Source organism: Ceratotherium simum, chromosome 7 (assembly GCF_057802395.1).
Source record: "Ceratotherium simum simum isolate JZ-2026a chromosome 7, ASM5780239v1, whole genome shotgun sequence".
Classification (NCBI taxonomy): Eukaryota; Metazoa; Chordata; class Mammalia; order Perissodactyla; family Rhinocerotidae; genus Ceratotherium; species Ceratotherium simum.
Window position 1 is genome coordinate 57,945,174 of NC_141906.1, and position 19,222 is coordinate 57,964,395.

At 36.7% G+C, this 19,222-nt stretch overlaps 1 protein-coding gene across 2 annotated transcripts in view; it reads right to left on the reverse strand.

The window, feature by feature from the left end:
• KBTBD3 (kelch repeat and BTB domain containing 3) overlaps positions 1-19,003 on the reverse strand; it is a 37,137-nt gene extending 18,134 nt beyond the window's left edge. The window contains exons 1-2 of one of the 2 annotated variants that reach the window (XM_087433644.1): positions 18,885-19,003; positions 13,663-13,705 (exon numbers count right to left, since the gene is read on the reverse strand). The gene's annotated coding sequence lies outside the window, so the exon portion shown is untranslated. The remainder of the gene's footprint in view (positions 1-13,662; positions 13,706-18,884) is intronic. The other variant, XM_014785206.2, reaches the window with a different exon arrangement.
• Between the last annotated feature and the right edge of the window lie 219 nt (positions 19,004-19,222).

Below are 19,222 nucleotides of genomic sequence, written 5' to 3' on the forward strand. Positions count from 1 at the left end.
TTGGGATGCAGTCACAAAAAAAAGAAAAGAAAGAAAAAATAGAGAAAGAGCAATAATATGGTTAAATACAATAGACTTTCTGTCTCTTCTTGCTTTTTCTAAATTATGTTTGATAGTTGAAGAAAAAATTATAATACTGCCTAACGTGGCTCTCAATGTATGTAAAGGAATTATTTAAAACAACTATATTATGAGGATATGAGGGAGAGTAAAGGAAGTAAAAGCATAAAGTTTCTACACTTTACTCAAACTGGTAAAATGTTTACACTAGTACTGTCATAAAGTATATATATTTTGTGTGTGTATATATATATACATATATTTTATATATATGTATCAATAATGTGACGGCTCGAACAACCACTAAAAAAATCTACACTAAGAGAAACACTCATAGTCACTATAGCTGAATCAAAATGGAATTCTAAACAAGGTTCAAGTAACCCACAGGAAGACAAAAAAAGAAGAGAGAAATTACAACAGAGAGAATAAACAGAAAAAAAAACAAAAAAAGACTTAAGTACTAATATATCAACAACTGCACTAAATGTAAATGGTCTATATACATCAATTAAAAGACAGATTAGCAGAGTAGATTAAAACAAATGACTCAACTTTATGCTTTCTACAAGTAACTCACTTCAACTACAATGATATAAGTAGCTTGAAAGTCAAAGGATAGAAAAAGATATACTATCCAAGCATTAACTTAAAAATAAAGTGTGGCTATCTTAATTTTTGACAAAGTAGACTTCAGCAAGGAAAATTATCAGGAACAGAGAGGAACATTACAAATGTCAATCCACCAAGAAGGCATAGCAAACCTAAATGTGTATGCGCCAACAATAGAGCTGCAAAATATGTGAAGCAAAAACTGACAGAACTGAAAAGAAAAATAGACAAATGCACTAATATAGCTGGCGACTTTAACACCCTTCTCTCTAAAATTAATAGAACAAGAAGACAGTAAATCAGCAATGATATAGAAGAGCTCAACAACACCATCAACCAACAGAATCTAATCAACACTTATGGAAAACTTCACCTAACAACAGAATACACTATTTTCAAGAGCCCATGAAACATATACCCAGAGTGACCATATCCTGACCCACAAAATAAACATCAAGTGATTTAAAAAAGAATTGAGATCACAGAGGATGTTCTCTGACCACAGTGAAATCAAACTGGAAATCGTTAAGAAAAAGATAACATGAAAATCTCCACGCACTTGCAAACTAAATAACACACTTTTAAGTAATCCGTGAACCAAAGAGAAAGTCTCAAGGGAAATTAAAAAAACACACTGACTGAACAAAAAAGAAAATACAACATATCAAAATGTATAGGAGTAGCTAAAACAATGCTGAGAGGAAAATTCACAGAACTAGGTGCTTATACAGGCATACCTTGTTTTATTGTGCTTTGCTTTATTGCACTTCACAGATACTGCATTTTTTTTTAAGACCTTCCATCAGCAAAAAGATTATGCTCACTGAAGACTCAGATGATGGTTAGCATTTTTTAGCAATAAAGGTTTTTTGTTTTTTGTTTTTTTCCTGAGGAAGATTCCCCCTGAGCTAACATCTGTTGCCAATCTTCCTCTTTTTGCTGAAGAAGATTCCCCCTGAGCTAACATCTGTGCCAATCATCCTCCATTTTGTACACGGGTTGCCACCACAGCATGGCTGCCAGTGAGTGGTGTAGGTCCGTGCCTGGGAATGGAACCTAGGCCACCAAAGCGGAGTGTGCTGAACTTAACCACTAGGCCACGGGGCCGGACCAGCAATAAAGTATTTTTCAATTAAGGTATGTACATTTTTTTTCAGACATAATGCTATCGCACACTTAATAGACTACAGTATTTATAAACATAACTTTCACATGCACTGGGAAGCCAAAAGATTTGTGTGACTCACTTATTGTGAGATTTGCTTTATTTTGGCAGTCTGGAACCGACCCTGCAATATCTCCGAGGTATGCCTGTATTAGAAAAGAATAGAGGTGTCAAATCAATAATCTAAACCCCCACCTCAAGAAATTAGAAAAAGAAGAGCAAAATAAACTCAATGTAGGCAGAAAAAAGGAAATACTAAAGAGCAGAAAGCTATGAAATTGAAAACAGAAACTGCAGAGAAAATCAATGAAACCAAGAGTGTATTCTTTGAACAGTTCAATAAAATAGAAAAATCTCTAGCAAGACTGACAAAGAATAAAAGACAGAAGACACAAATTACTAATATCAACAATGAAACAGCAGGGTCCTGCCCAGTCGCGTGGTCGTTAAGTTCTCATGCTCCGCTTCGGCAGCCCAAGGTTCCCAGGTTTGGATCCCGGGCACAGACCTACACACCACTTATGAAGCCATGCTGTGGCAGGCATCCCACACATAAAACAGAGGAAGACTGGCACAGATGTTAGCCCAGGGCCAATCTTCCTCAGCAAAAAGAGGAAGACTGGCAACAGATGTTAGCTCAGGGCTAATCGTCCTCACCAAAAAAAAAATAAAAGAATGAAACAGCAGAATCATTACAGATTTTGAAGACATTAAAAGGATAAGGGAATACTATAAACAACTCTACACATAACAATTTGATAGTGCAGGTGAATGGACCAATTCCTCAAAAAACGCACATTACCAAAACTCACTCAAGATGAAATACAAAATCTGAACAGCCCTGTAACTGTTAAGGAAATTAAATTTACCAAAAGCATAAAGAAGAATTAATACCAAATCTATACAATTTCTTCCAGAATATAGAAGAGGAAGGAACACTTCTCAACTAATTTTATGAAGTCAGCATTACTGTGGTACCCCAGACAAAGACAGTACAAAAAAAAAAAATCCCAAAGCTACAGATCAATATCCCTCACAAATATAAACGTAAAAATTATTTTAAAAGATTAGCAAAAATAATTCAGGAATTTATAAAAGAAATTATACACTATGACCAAGTAGGTTTATGCAAGACTGTAAGGGTGGTTCAATATTCGAATATCAATCAATGCAATCCATCATTTTAGCAAGATAAAAATGAAAAATTACATGATCATATCAACTGACACAGTAAAAGCATTTGACAACCCAACATCTATTCATGAGAAAAACTCTCAGCAAACAAGGAATAGAGAAGAACATCTTCAGCTAGATAAAGAACATCTATAAAAAACCTATAGCTAACATAATAAACGGTAAGAGACAGAATGCTTTTGCTCTAAGATGAGGCAAATGGTAAAGATGTCCACTCTTACTACCACTGCTATTTATCATAGTACTGGAAGCTCTAGCCAGCACACTGAGGCAAAAAAATTCAATGAAAGGCATATATATTGGAAAGGTAGAAACAAACTGTCTCTATTTAGAGATGACAAGATTGTCTATGTAGATAATCCCAAGTAATCTACAAAAAATTCATAAAAGTTATAAGTGAGTTCAGCAATGCCATAGGATATAAGATCAACACACAAAAATCCATTGTTTTTCTATAAACTAGCAACAAACACATAGAAACCAAAATATGAAATATAATATGATTTACAATAGCTCAAAAAAAAGAGAGAGAGAAAACTTAGGTATAAATCTAACAAACCATGTACAGGACTTGTTACAAAATGCTGACAAAAGAAATAAAACAACCTGAATAAATGGAGAGATATGCCACGTTCATGAACTGGAAAAATCAACACAGTAAAGATGTTAATTCTCCCCATATTGATATACAGGTTTAACATAATCCCTATCAAAATCCCAGCCACATTTTTTTGTATATATAGATTAGATTATTCTAAAACTTATATGGGATGACAAGGAAACTAGAATAGCAAACACAATTTTGAAAAATAATAATAATGTAGGAAGAATCAGTCTACCTGATTTAAGACTTATCATATAGCCACAGTAATCAAGACAGTTTGATACTGGTAAAAACATTGACACATAGATCAGTGGAACAGAATATATAACTAAGAAATAGCTCCACTGATGTAAAGTCAACTGATTTTTGAGCAAAGTTCAAAAGCAATTCAATGGAGTACAGATAATCTTTTAACAAATAACATTGAAGGAAATGGATATCCACAGGCAAAAAAACCCCACAAAAACTTGACCTAAACATCACACTTCATACAACAATTAACTCAAAATGGATCTTATATTTAAAAAATGTAAAACTATAAGACTTTTAGAAGAAAATATAGGAGGAAATCTTTGAGACCTGGGGTTAGTCAATGAGTTCTTTTGTTGTCAGTGCTGTGAAATTGAGTCCAACTCCTAGTGACCCTGTATACAGCAGGGTGGAACCCAGCCTGGTCTTTATGTGCTATCTTCTCACCTTCTGGCACTATACTAGACAATGCTCTGCTGCTATTCACAGGGTTTTCATGGATAATTTTTTGGGAAGTGGGTGTCCAGGTCCTTCTCCCTAGTCTGTCTTAGTCTGGAAGTTCCGGTGTAACCTGTCCACCATGGGTGACCCTGCTGGTATTTGAACTGTTGGCATAGCTTTCAGCATCACAGCAACGTGCAGCCACCACAGTATGACAACTGACAGATGGCTGGTGTGGTTCCCTGACTGGGAAACAAACCTGGGTCATGGTGGTGAGAGTGCCAAATCTTAAGCACGAGACCACCAGGGCTGGTTAATGAGTTCTGAGTTATAACATTAAAAGCACAATCCATAAAATAGAAGGAAAAAGTTGTTAGATTGAATTTCATCAAAATTAAAAAAATTTCCTGTGAAAGACCCTGTTAAAAGGATGGAAAGACAAGCTACAGACTAGGAGAAAATATTTGCAAATAAAACCTGATAAAAGATTCATATCTAGAATATATAAAGAACACTCAAAACTTACCAGTAAAAAAACCAAACAATCCAATTAAAAAATGGACAAAAGACAATGAAATATTTCACCAAAAAAGAATATACATATGGCAAATAAACACATGAAGAGATGTTCAACATCATTAGTAATTACCAAAATGCAAAATTAAGACCACAATGAAATATCACTACCCATCTATTAGAATGGCTAATATACAGTGATAACACCAAATGCTTGAGAGGATGCAGAGACACTGGATCACTCATACACTGTTAGCAGAAATTACTTGGCAGACTCTTAAAAAGCTAAATATAAGATGGTGACTCCATCTGGCCAGGGAACTTGGTGGGCAGTTCTGCCTGATTCAAGACCCCAAATAATGAGACCTGCTGACCCTGGACCCTGTTTTGCCACCTCACTCGGGCAAGGAAACTAATTCTGAGCCCTGTCTATTGCTGAGTGCAACCCCTAGTCTTGCTGGCCAGAAAACCCAGGAGACTGAGTAGCCCAGCAGTGCTTGAGTGGAGTGCCTAGCCAGAGACTCTGCTCTTCTGAAGAGCCCAGGTGATGACCCCATCTAGTCAGGGAGCTTGGTGCACAGTTTTGCCTGATTTGGGTTCCTGGCCAGCAAGCCATACTGGCTGTGGAGCCTGTTACACAGCCCTACCCAGGCTGGGAAGCAAATTTGAACCCCTGACTCGGGCTGAATATATCCTCCAGCCCTGCCCAACCACGAAGCCTAACCAAAACACCTGGGAAGCTGCATAACCCAACCTACATCCCTGCTGACTACAGCACTCAAGCAGAGGGCCAAGCCAGCGGCTCTGTCCATCTGTAGAGCAAAGCCAGTGATAGAGTCTGAGCTGGGAACTTGGTGGGCAGCTCTGCTGGATTCAGGTCCCCAGTAATCAAGCCCTAACAACTGTGGAGCCCATTCTATGGTCCCACTCAGGCAAGGAAGCAAATTCTCAGGCCTGCCTAACTGCTGAGTACAGCACCAGTCCCATCTGACCAGGAATATTGACGAAAGAATCTGAGCAACTACAGAGCCCATCCTACAGTTGCTCTTGGGCAGGGAACCAAGGCAGTAGTTTTTTCCAACTGTTCCCGGCCAGTGGCACCTACCCTGATCTCAGAGCTCAGGAAGTGGCCTCACCCAAAGAGAAACCCTAATAGCAAGCCCCACTTGCCAAAGGATGCTACCAGCTGATCTATCCAGAACCCCAAGCTGAGCTGACTGGTGACAGACTGTCTCTGTAGAAGTGAACCTCTAAAGTATGGAAGAAGACACCACTTACTCAAATGTGCAGACATCAATGCAAGGAATCAGGGATCAGAAGGAATCAGGTAAACATGACACCACCAAAGGAAAGTAATAAAGATCTAATAACTGAACCTAAAGAAATGGAGATTTATGAACTGTCTGCAAAGAATTCAGAATAATGCTCTTGAAGTATGGTAAATTACAAGAAAATACTGACAACTAAAAAATTAGGAAAACATGCATGAACAAAATGAGAATTTCAGCAAAGAAATAGAAACCATCATAGAAAAAAACAACAGAAATCCTAGAGTTGAAGAATACAGTGACTGACCAGAAGAATTCAATGGATAGCTTCAATACCAGACATGATCAGGCAGATGGAAGAATCAGTGAACTAGAAGATAGGGCATTTGAAATTATTCAGTTAGAGGAGCAAAAAGAAAAAAGAATGAAAAAGAGTGAAGACTACAGGACTCATGGGACACCATCAAAAGAACAATATATGCATTATGGGAATCTCAGAAGAAGAAGAGAAAGAGAAAGGAACAGAAAGTATTTTTAAAGCAATAATGGTTGAAAACTTCCAAACCTGGGGAGAGAAATGGATATCCAGAGCCATGAGGCCCGAAGGACCCCAAATAAGTGGAAACCAAAATGGGCTACACAGAGACACATTATAATTAAATTGTCAAAAGTCAAAGACAAAGAAAGAATTTGGAAAGCAACAGGAGAAGAACAACACATGTACAAGGGACCTCCCTCTCTCCCTCCATTAAAACTATGGGTAGATTTCCCAACAGAATTCTTTCAGGCCAGGAGAGGATGGAGTGATATATTCAATATATAAAAAGAAAAAAACTGTCAACTAAGAATACTATACTTGTCAAAGCTGTCCTTTACAAATGAATAAGAGATAAAGACTGTCCTGAACAAACAAAACCTAAGGGAGTTCATTATTACTATGACTGCCTTACAAGAAATACTAAAGGAAGTTCTGCAAGCAGAAATAAAAGGATGCCAATTAACACAGTAAAAACATATGAATGTAAGTGTAAAAGTAACTGGTAATGGTAAATATACAAAGTCAGATTCTCTAATATTGTAAAGATGGTATGTAATTCAGTTACAACTCTAGTTTAAAACTTGAAAAAAAAATGTATTAAAAATAACCACAACTACACTAATTTGTTATTGGATACATTATATAAAATAACATGTAAACTGAAACATCAATAACCTAAAATGTGAGAAAGGAGAGGTAAAAATGTAAAGTTTATGTATGCTCTTGAAATTAAGTTGTTATCAGCTTAAAATAGGATGTTATAAATATAAGATATTTTATGTAAGCCTTATGGTAACCACAAAGGAAAAACCTGTAGTAGTTACACAAAAGATTATGAAAAAGGAGTCAAAGAATACTGCTACAAAAAGTCATCAAATAACAAGACAGCAAGGTAAGAAGGAATAAAAGATCTACAAAACTGTCAAAACACACTTAACAAAATGGCAAGAGTAAGTCCTTACAAATTAATAATTACTTTAAACATAAATGGATTAAATTCTCCAATTAAAAGACATAGAATGGCTGAATGAATTAAAAAACAAGATCCAATGATGTGCTGCCTACAGGAGACTCACTTTAGCTCTAAAGACACACATAGACTGAGAATGAAAAAAATGGCAAAAGATATTTCAAGCAAAGGGTACTGAAAAGAAAGCAAGGGTAACTATACTTATATTGGACAAAATAGACTTTAAGCTAAAAATGGTCAAAAGAGACAAAGTAGGTCATTATATAATGATAATGGGGTTGATCAATCAAGAAAATATAACAATTGAAAATATTTATGCACCCAACGTCAGAGCACCTAAATATATAAAGCAAGTACTAACAGAATTAGTAATAAACAGCAATATGATAATAATTGAGGACTTTAATACTCCACTCTCAACAATGGATAGATCAGACAGAGAATCAATAAGGAAGCATCAGATTTGAACAACATTATAGACCAAATGGACCTAACAGACAGATACAGAACATTCTATTCAACAAGAGCAGAACACTCATTCTTCTCAAGTGCACACAGAACATTTTCTAAGATAATGTATATATTAGGCCACAAAACAAGTCTTAGCATAAGAAGACTGAAATCACACCAACTATGTTTTCTGGCCACAATCTTAAATAACAGAAATCAATAACAGGAGAAAAATTGGAAAATAGGCAAATATATGAAAATTATACAACACACTTCTGAACAACCAATATATTAGAAAAGAAATGAAAAAGGAAATAAAAAAGTATCTTAAGACAAACAAAAATGGAAATACAACATACCAAAACTTATGGGATGCAGCAAAAGCAGTTCTTAGAGGGAAATTAATAGGAATAAACACATACATCAAGAAAAAAGAAAGACCTTAAATAAACAACCTAACTTTACATCTCAAGGAACTAGAAAAAGAAGAACAAAATAAGCCCAAGTTAGCAGAAGTAAGAAAATAATAAAGATTAGAGCAGGAATAAATGAAACAGAAAACAGGAAAACAATAGAAAGAGTGACAAAACTAAGAGTTGGTTCTTTGAAAAGATAAACAAAATTGACAATCTTTTACCTATACTAACCAAGAAAAGAGAGGACACAAATAAATAAAACTAAAAATGAAAGAGGAGACATTACAACTGACACTACAGATACAAAAGGTCATATAAAACTACTATGAACAATTATACACCAACTGGACAAACTAGAAGAAATGGATAAACGTCTAGAAATATACAACCTATTAAGTATGAATAATGAAGAAACAGAAAATCTGAACAGACCAATTACTATAAGATTGAATCACTAATCAAAAACCTCCTGATGAAGAAAAGTTCAGGACCAGATGGATTCATGGGTGAATTTTACCAAACATTTAAAGAAGAATTAAGGCCAGTACTTCTCAAATTCTTACAAAAAACTGAAGAGGAGGGAACACTCCCAAACTCATTTTACAAGGTCAGCATTACTGTCATACCAAAGCTAGATAGGGCCATTACAAAAAAAGAAAACTACAGGCCAATATCCCTGATGAATATAGCTACAAAATTGTCAGTAAAATACTAGCAAAATGAATTCAACAGCACATTAAAAGGATGATACACCATGATCAAGTGGGATTCATTCCTGGGATGCAAGGAGGGTTCAGTATATGCAAATCAAGAAATGTTATTTAACACATTAATAGAAAAATAAAAATCATATGATCATCTCAATAGATGCAGAAAAAGCATTTGACAAAATTTCACATACATACATGAAAAAACTCTCAAATTGGGCATAGAAGGAAAGTAACTAAACATAATAAAGGCCATGTATGACAAGCCCACCATCAAACTCAATGGTTAAAGGTTGAAAGCTTCTCCTCTAATATCAGGACAAAGATAACAGTGTCCAATCTCACCATTATTCAACATAGTACTGGAAGTGCTAGCCAGAGCAATCAGGCAAGAACAACAAGTAAAAAGGCATCAGAATTGGAAAGGAAAAAGTAAAATTGTCTGTGTTTGCAGATGACATGATTTTATAAATAGAAAATCCTAAAGACTCCACCAGAAAAATGTTATAACTAATAAATGAATTGAGTAAAGTTGCAAGATACAAAATCAACTTACAAAAATCAGTAGTGTTTCTATACACTAACAACAAATTATCTAAAAAAGAAATAAAGAAAACAATCCCGTTTACAATAGCATCCAAAAGAATAAAATACTTAGGACTAAATCTAACCAAGTAGGTGAAAGACATACACTGAAAACTATACGACACTGATGAAAGAAACTGAAGACACAAATAAATGGAAAGACACCCTATGTTCATGGATTGGAAGAATTAATATTGTTAAAATGTCCATACTACCCAAAGACATCTGTAGATTCAATGGAATTCCTATCAACATCCCCAAGGCATTTTTCACAGAAATAGAAAAAATAATCCTAAAATTTGTATGGAACTACCATAAACCCTGAGCCAAAGCAATCCTGAGAAGAACAAAGCTAGACGTACCACATTTCCTGATCTTAAACTATATTACATACATTTGATAGTAATCAAAACAGTATGATACCGGCATAAAATCAGACACGTAGACTCATGGAAGAGAATTGAGAGCCCAGAAGTAAACTCACACATATACAATCAACTAACATTTGACAAGGAAGCCACGGATACTCAATGGAGAAAAGACAGTTTCTCCAATAAATGGTGCTGGGAAAACTGGATATTCACATGCAAAAGAATGAAACTAGATCCCTATCTCACATCACTCACAAAGAATTAACTTGAAATCAATTCAAGACTTAAACGTAAGACCTGAAACCACAAAAATCTTAGAAGAAAAAAAAGGGAATGATCTCTTTGACATTGATATTAGCAATAATTTTTTGCATATGACACCTAAAGCACAAGCAGTAAAACAAAAAATAAACAAGTGTGACTATATCAAACTAAAAATTTTCCACACAGTAAAAGAAATGATTAACAAAATGAAAAGTCAACCTACGAAATAGGAGAAAATATTCTCACACCACACATCTGATAAAGCGTTAATATCCAATATATAGAAGGAGCTCATACAACTCAATAGCAAAAAACTCCAAATAATCAAATTGAAAAATGGGGAAAAGGGGATGGCCTGGTGGCACAGTGGTTAAGTTTGCACACTTCGCTTTGGCGGTCCAGGGCTCACGTGTTCACACTTCGGGTGCAGACCTACACACCACTCATCAAGCCATGCTGTGGCGGCATCCCACATACAAAATAGAGGAAGACTGGCACAGATGTTAGCTCAGGGACAATCTTTCTCAAGCAAAAAGAGCAAGACTGGCAACAGATGTTAGCTCAGGGTCAATCTTCCTCAAAAAAAAACAAGGGAGGGGGCAAAAAACACGAATAGACATTTTTCCAAAGAAGATATTCAAATGGCCAACAGGTAGGTGAAAAGGTGCTCAACATCACTAATCATCAGGGAAATGTTAATCAAAACCATGAGAGATCACCTCGCAACTGTCAGTATGGCTACTGTCAAAAAGATAAGAACTTTTTGGTGAAAAGGGAACACTTGTACATTTTTGGTATGAATGTAAATTGGTACAGTCAATACAGAAAACAGTATCAAGGTTCCTCAAATAATTAAAAATAGAACTACCATATGATCCAGCAATTCAGCTGCTGGGTATATATCCAAATGAAACTAAACCACTATCCTAAAGAGATTATCTGCACCTCCACATTCATTACAGCATTATTTACAATAGCCAAAACATCGAAACAACTCAAATGCCCATGGATGGATGAATGGATAAAAAAATGTGATAAATACATATGATATATTTGATATATGTATATGTATGTGTGTGTACACACACTATTATTATTATTATATGTCTATAATAATAATATGACTATTATTCAGCCATAAAAAAATGAATCCATTTTTGTCACCATTTGCGACAACATGAATGGATCTTGAGGGCGTGATGCTAAATGAGATAAGTTAGATAGAGAAAGACAAATACTGTGTGATCTCACTGACATGTGGAATCTAAAAAAATCCAAATTCATACAAACAAAGAAAAAATTGGTGTTTGCCAGAGGTGGGGGGCTGGTGGGTGGGGGAACTGAGTAAAGGTGATAAAAAAGGTACAAACTTCCAGTTATAAGATAAGTAAGTTCTGGAGATGTAACGTATGGCATGATTACTATAGTTAACAATACTGTATTGTATATTTGAAAGTTGCTAAGAGAGTAGATCTTAGAAGTTTTCATCAGAAGAAAAAGAATTGTAACCATGGGAGGTAATGGATGTTAACCGAACTTACCGTGGTAATCATTTGGCAATATATACATATATCAAATCATTATGTTGTACACCTTAAACTAACACAATGTTATGTCAATAATATCTCAATAAAACTGGGGGAAAAAACTAAACACACACCATATTATCCAATAATCATGCACCTCGGCATTTACCCTAGAGAAATAAAAACATGTGCATGCAAAAACCTGTACATGATTTTTCACAGCAGCCTTATTTGTATAGTCAAAAACCAAAATGTTGATCAATAGATGAATGAGTACAAACTGCAGTATATCCATACTATGGAATAATACTCACTATTAAAAAGGAACAAACTACTGATATACATAACAACTTAGATGGATTTCAAGGACATTACGATGAGTGAAAAAAGCCCATCTCAAAAGGTTACATACTATACAATTCCATTTCTATAACATTCTTGAAGTGACAAATTATAGATATGGAAAACAGATTAATGGTTTCTAGAGATTGAGGACTGTGGCATGGGAGAGTGGTGGTGGAGAGAGGTGGGTATGCAAAAGAGAGACCTTTGTAGTGATTTATAGGAATCTGTAACTTGACTGTGGTGGTAGTTACAGGAATCTACACATGTGATAAAATGACACAGAACTATACACACACAACGTACCAATGCCAAATTCCTGGTTTTGATTTTGGACAATAATTATGTAAGGTGTAACCACCGGGGAAACTGGGTGAAGGATACATGCAAACTCTCTATACTATCTTTGTAACTTCCTGTAATTACTTCAAAATAAAAATTAAAAGAAAAAGACAGTAAAATATAAATTCAATTCAGAAACTATTTTGATATTCCAGTTTTGCTCTTGTTCATTTCATTTTTGGTAGCTCCTCAGTTTTTTTAAATAAGTTGAATGCAAAACAAAATAGCTAAAAGGTATGCAAATCTGAGACTTTCAAAAGGATAAAAACTGTATTTCTGGGCTGGCCCGGTGGCGTAGTGGTTAGGCGCACGCACTCCGCTGCAGCGGCCTGGGGTTCGGATCCCGGGCATGCACCAACTTGTCAAGCCATGCTGTGGCAGCGTCCCACATAAAGTAGAGGAACATGGGCATGGATATTAGCCCAGGGCCAGTCATCCTCAGCAAAAAGAGGAGGATTGGTGACAGATGTTAGCTCAGTGCTGATCTTCCTCCCCCCCCAAAAAAAAACTATATTTCTGCATAGTGGCATAAGTCTTGAAGCCCCAACCACAAACATTTTTTAACTTCATTGTCATTAAAAACATGTATGCAGTTTGGATCTTGTGTTGGATTAAGTCAATTATTGAGGCTCATTGTTCATGAATAAGAATTGAACCATACTGAACCACTATGTTGTACACCTGAAACTAATATATCAATATCTCAATAAAACAAGAACTAAACCCAACGATATAAGCATAAAGTAATTCTTATTTCTATAAATAGCAAGAAAAAGCAAACTTTACTAGAAATTTTCACATATTCTCAAATAAGTAATCTCAAACACATTAGGTTCATACAAAGCTATTCACTTTATAAAGTTGTTAAAAGATAAAGCCTGCCATGTATATTCTACACAGAATGACAAATCCAAGAAGCTAAAATTTTCCATTTCTTAAAGTTGGTTTGAGTAAATCTTTACTTATATTAGCGTATTTTGCAAATAACAAAGAACTTGGGACTTGGAGTTGAAGAAAGAGTCATAAATGGTCCATCACTTACTAGTGACTCCTACTGAGGCTCTCTGAGGCTTTGGCTTTTGCATCTGCAAAGTGGAACACAACTATTACATTGTAATGTTGTGATGTTTAAATGATACCATGAATATTAAACTAATATTGTCAAGTGGTATATAAATATTAATGGTTAAAATCAATAAAAACATATACTTAGCCAGTAACATTATAAATTGTTAAACAATTCTTAATTCTTGGTAAAAGGTCTGTCAGGCAATTATTTTTTTCCAAGTATTCTGCAAATTCAATATCATATTTCACTAATTTTAAGACAATGTTTTCTCACACTTTACATATCTGAAATTGATACGTCTCTTATCATCGCTTTTGGTCAGGATGCAGTCATGACATATTTGTCATTAAATGTGTTTGTGCATGAAAATGGGAAGAATGGGCATCAGCATCTTAGAAGAAAACCCCGGAGATAACAATGGACAATCATTTAAGAAATGATACATCACTAATGCTCTTAGTAACAGAGAATGATATTACCTGGAAAAACATGGACATCAAGACTCTGAGTTGAAAGTGAATTAGAACAGTCAGATTCTGAATGTGAAGAAGTTTTAAGATAACCTCAGCTAATTAATTTTGCTTATATTTTTCTTTTTACTTGTGTACAAAAGTGATACGATTTTTTTTAAAAAAGGGCTTTCCATAAGTATGAAAAATTCCAAGTGATAAGAGTTTTAGTTAAAATGGCATTTTTTCTTTCTTAGTAACACATAAAACAACAGTGTATTTTATAAGAGTGTATCTCAGCTTCAATGAAACAACTCCCCACTCAAAACACTGAATCGATTTTCAAAATTATTCTCTTGTTCTTTCTTTGAATGTCTTCCATTAAAATTTGATTTAAATAATTGAATCAATAAAGGTACAAGAATCAAGCCGAAGAACCAAGTCTTTGATATAAAGTAACGACAAAAATCATATGCCACTTTATAGAAATGGAATATTAACCTAAAGCTGTGCTCTGACTGATCTGGGCTTTGAATTCATCAGGTCTTCCAGTGATATTAGTTTGGTCACTGATGTTTCAATATAGGGTATCATTTCTGGTCTATTCTACTCAGTAGTTATTATAGAGTGCTAATTCTATGCCAGGTACTGAATTAGGCACTAGAGATAGCATAGAGAATAAAGACAGACATGATCCCTGCTGTCTTGGTGTTTAGTACTTAGTGAGGAAAACTAACAAATTATAAGGTATTATAAATACTGTGAAGAAACAACTGGGAAATGGAAATAAAAATAAAGAGTAGGGGGCACTCAACTTCAGATAATAACAATGGTAACAGTGAATACTTATACAGTGCTTACGGTGTGCCAGGCTATATTCCATGCTTTACATACTCTTTTTATCTTCAGAACAACTGTATACAATAGATACTATTATTGTCTCCATTTTATCACCAGGGAAAACGAGGCTTTGAGAATTTAAGTAATTTGCCCAAAGTCACATAGCAAGTAAGCAGGGAGCTGGGATGTAAACCCAGACAGTCTGCCTTCAGAGCCCTTGCTCTCGTCCACTACAAGATTAGGGGCCTTTCTGAGACGTCATTTAAGTTGACACCTGAGTGATGAGAAGGTAAAGGGTTGGTGGGAGAAATCATGTATAAAGCCCTAAAGTGGGAAAGGGTCCTTCAGTTTTAGGAAGTGAAAGAAAGCCAGCATCACTGGAGTATAGTTAATGAGAGCAAGAGTGTCAGGAGATCCGGCTGCAGAAGGCCAGCGCTACCTCATGCAGGATCCTCTAGGCCATAGAAGCTCAAATTTTATTCTAAGTGTAATGGGAACCACTGAAGGTTTCAAATTGGACAGTGACACGATCTGATTTATTTTTTTAAATATCTTTCTGGCTGAGATGTGAAGAATGAATTGAAAGAAGGTAAGAGAAATAGAGGCTAAGTCATTCATTTATTCAACAAATAAAGTTTATGGAGTAGCGGCACTATTCTAGATACTAGGCATTAAGCCAAAAACAATATATATAGACAAGGTCCTCCACTTTGGAGTACATTTTAGAGTGGTGAACACACACACGCAAAACTACCCTCTTTCCTACATCAAAAATTTCTCCCACTCTACTAGACATTTTCCATCAGCGTACAAATTTTATTATCTCCTGTATTTAAACAAACATCAAATAAACAAAAATCTATCCTTTGACCTTTTATTCCCCTCTACCTACCATCCCATTTTTCTACCCCTTAACCTAGAAAAACCTCTTTAAAGAACAGTCTATAGTAGCTTCACCTCCCAGTTATCATCTCAACCCACTTCAATCACCTTCCTCTCCTTTACCCTCCTAAAACTGCTCATGTCAATGTCACCACACTACCTAGTCTTGCAGTCAAATGCTAACTTCTCTCTCCTCATCTTACTTAACCTCTCAGAGTAATTCACACTATTAACCAGCTCCTCCTTCTTTTCTGTGCCACAATACTCTTCAGGTTTCCTATTTTGCTGGCCTCTCCTTCTCAGTCTAATTAGGAGGCCATATAGCACAGTGATTAAGGGCATGGATTTCTAGACTTAGCTCTGAAGACAGGTTGGTTCAGGATGCTTATGGCATGGAGGACAGATATAAGAAGAGAATGTTTCCTTTCTTGTGCAGGCTAGAAAACTAATCAGTATTTCAGATGAGACATGATGGTGGTTTAGACTAGAGTGTTAACAGGGGAAATAGAAATAGATGGATTTTTCGCTCTATTTTAGAAGTATAACCAACAGAACTTTGGGAAAGATTGGATATAAGAATTGAGAGAAAAAGGGAATCAAGATTTCTTCCTTGAGTAACTGGTAGAATTATGGAGTTATTTAGCAAAGACTTGGAAAGGAAATTTTGCAATGAAATAAAGTTTAAGTTGTGACCTAATAAAAAGCTTATGAACATTATCTAAAAAAAATCACTGAACCTTAGAGATGATCTCATTTGGTGCCTTTCCATTGAAACTGATACTGAGGAGAGGTTATGTGGTTTATCCAAAATCACACAGATAATTGGAGGTAGAATTGGAAATAGAACGCAGGTCTCTCAGAATCCTAAGAAGCCACACAACAGGATCTGGCAAGAAGATGATTACTCACAAACTTGCTGAGCATCTATCACTTTAGTCCTCTTTTTCCCCTGACCAGTGCAATAAAAAATACCATAATAGAATTTTGGGTTTATTGAATATAGTTAGGCAAGTTATTAACTGCATACTTCATATTTCCCTAAGAAAAAAGGGGGAAAGTAAAGGCAGACAGAATAAAAATATCAGTGTTAGCTTGTTAAAAGTAAAATCTATTGTAAAAGTTCATCAAAAACATTTACTAATGTATAATAATTGTAAAAGGTAAGGTATACATGAAATTCCCCCTCAAGTAAATGCCTAATGAATTACACAAAATTTTTTTTTTTTAAATACTCTGGTATAGTCCTTAAGAAAAGGTAAGGTTTGAGCTAAGCCTTGAAGGGCGAATAAAAATTTTAAAAATAGATAGGGAAGGGGATTAAATTCAACAAACCTATAAAGAGTGTCCACTAGGGCACCTTGCTCAGGAGTGGGGGTAGGGAGTAGGAAATGTGTGCTTTTTAGATTGGTTGTGCAGAGACATTCTCTTTGGCACGACATTTGAGCTGAGACCTGAATGATACAGAGGAACAAGGAATGTGATGATGGGAGGGGAAGAGAACATTCTAGGCAGAGAGAAGAAGTACAAGTAACCGCTACATTACTTGACTGTATGTTAGGCTATATAGATTGAATACACAGAGCCTAGTTCAACTGTAAAAGAATGGACTATGAAGTCCTAAACCTGAATTGAAATAATTCCACAAATTCTGTTTCTGATCTCAGTTTCTCCATCAGTAATAATAATTACTACACAGAGGAACATGGGAGCTAATATACTTAGAAGTTTTTTAGAAACCAAAAAGTAATATATTGAAATCATAAAAATCAGTTCAAAAAGACAAGAATAGAAAACTTAGATGCTTAGATATATAAAGTTAAAAGTGGAGAACTGAGTTCTGATCATTATACCTTACTCATCTTTATATTTTCTCTTGTAGCTTCTTGCACGTTTTATCTGCTTTGCCAGATTGTAAGCTCTCTGCAGGTTGTAAGCAGATCTTAAAAATAGCACCTGACACAGGGTTTTACTAAGTATTTGCTAAGCTGATATATCAAGCCAGTAATTCATTTTACAGCCCTTTGAGGATTTGTGTATGTGTGTTCAAAATCCCATCTACTTGCAAAGGATTGGAGGAGGCTCATGATAATCATGAAAAGCTAACGGAAACAAGTATAGATAAAAGCAGAATAGAACCCATTTTAAAGAGGATGGAAATAATCCTCAGGTAACGGTGTTAATTACTACTACTGGCCGTTAGCTGACATTCGCTGACAGCCAAAGGCAGAAGGGAATCGGCTGAATCCAACATTATGGCATTTAATCTACCACAAAGTTAGGCATTTACATTCATCTGCAGAGACTAACTTTTCCCTGGGCCAACACCCGCAGTGGACTTTGATCACGAGGGCTTTCATAAGAAGAGTCACCTACACGGAACAACTGTGGAAACAGAGACTCAGGATGGCCCTTCATAAAGTCTGAGAAGATAAATGAGCAAAGGCACAGAGTAACTCTGAAGGGCTGCTGAAGTTATTTACTTGGTTCTGCTGCTTTTACAGCAAGGACCTCCTGATAGGATGGAACTACAACAACAGAATCCTCAGTTTTCTTCCTAAGGCTCCGCAATAGGCTTGGCAATAGCAACACAGCACCTGGGTCACTTGACGTCCGCAGTAAAGGATCAGCATTAGCCCAGCTGCTGGCTGACAGCCTCGGATTCAGGCGGGGCCCGCGCCCCGCACTGAGGGTAGTGTCTTAGCCAGGACTTGGAAGGTGGGTTTCAGGGTGGGCAGCTGCTAGGGGCTGGGAAAGTCCTGGGTGAGAGGGGGCCTTTGGCCAAAGGAGCTGGGGGTGGGGGGGAGAGGAAGGCAACTCAGGGCTGCCGTGCAGCACAACTCCAGGGAGCATCATGCAGTCCCCTCCCAGCCGCGGAAACCTCTCCCGCCCGGGAACACGAAGCAGCGGCAGGGACAGCTGAAGCCAAGAGAATTCTCTCCTTTGTGGGTCATGGGGACCCACCGTGGTCCCCAGGAATAAGGTTCTAGCATCCCACTCCTCCCTCAGACCCCAGAGCTCACCCACCTGCAACTGCAGTCTCCGAATCTCCACCCCAGTCTCCGGCCTCCAGAGGACTCACTGCGATTGGCCTGCAGCGCTGTCCCGTTAGCTCTTCTCCAAGTGTGACTGGCGCAACTCTCCGGCTCTCGGCCTTGGTCCCTCCCTTTGGTCCCTCCGAAGCCCCGCCCCACGTGACGACTCACGCTGCCGCAGAGCGCAGAGGCGTGTCTCGGTCTCCGCCCCCAGCCGCGTTCTCCTGGAGAGCGCAACCGGGTTGGAGCGGAAAGTGAGGGTTGTGGGAGGGCAGAGCGTCCGCTGTCGTAGCGCGACGCCCCGCCCCCTGCGCGCAGACGTCGGGAAGA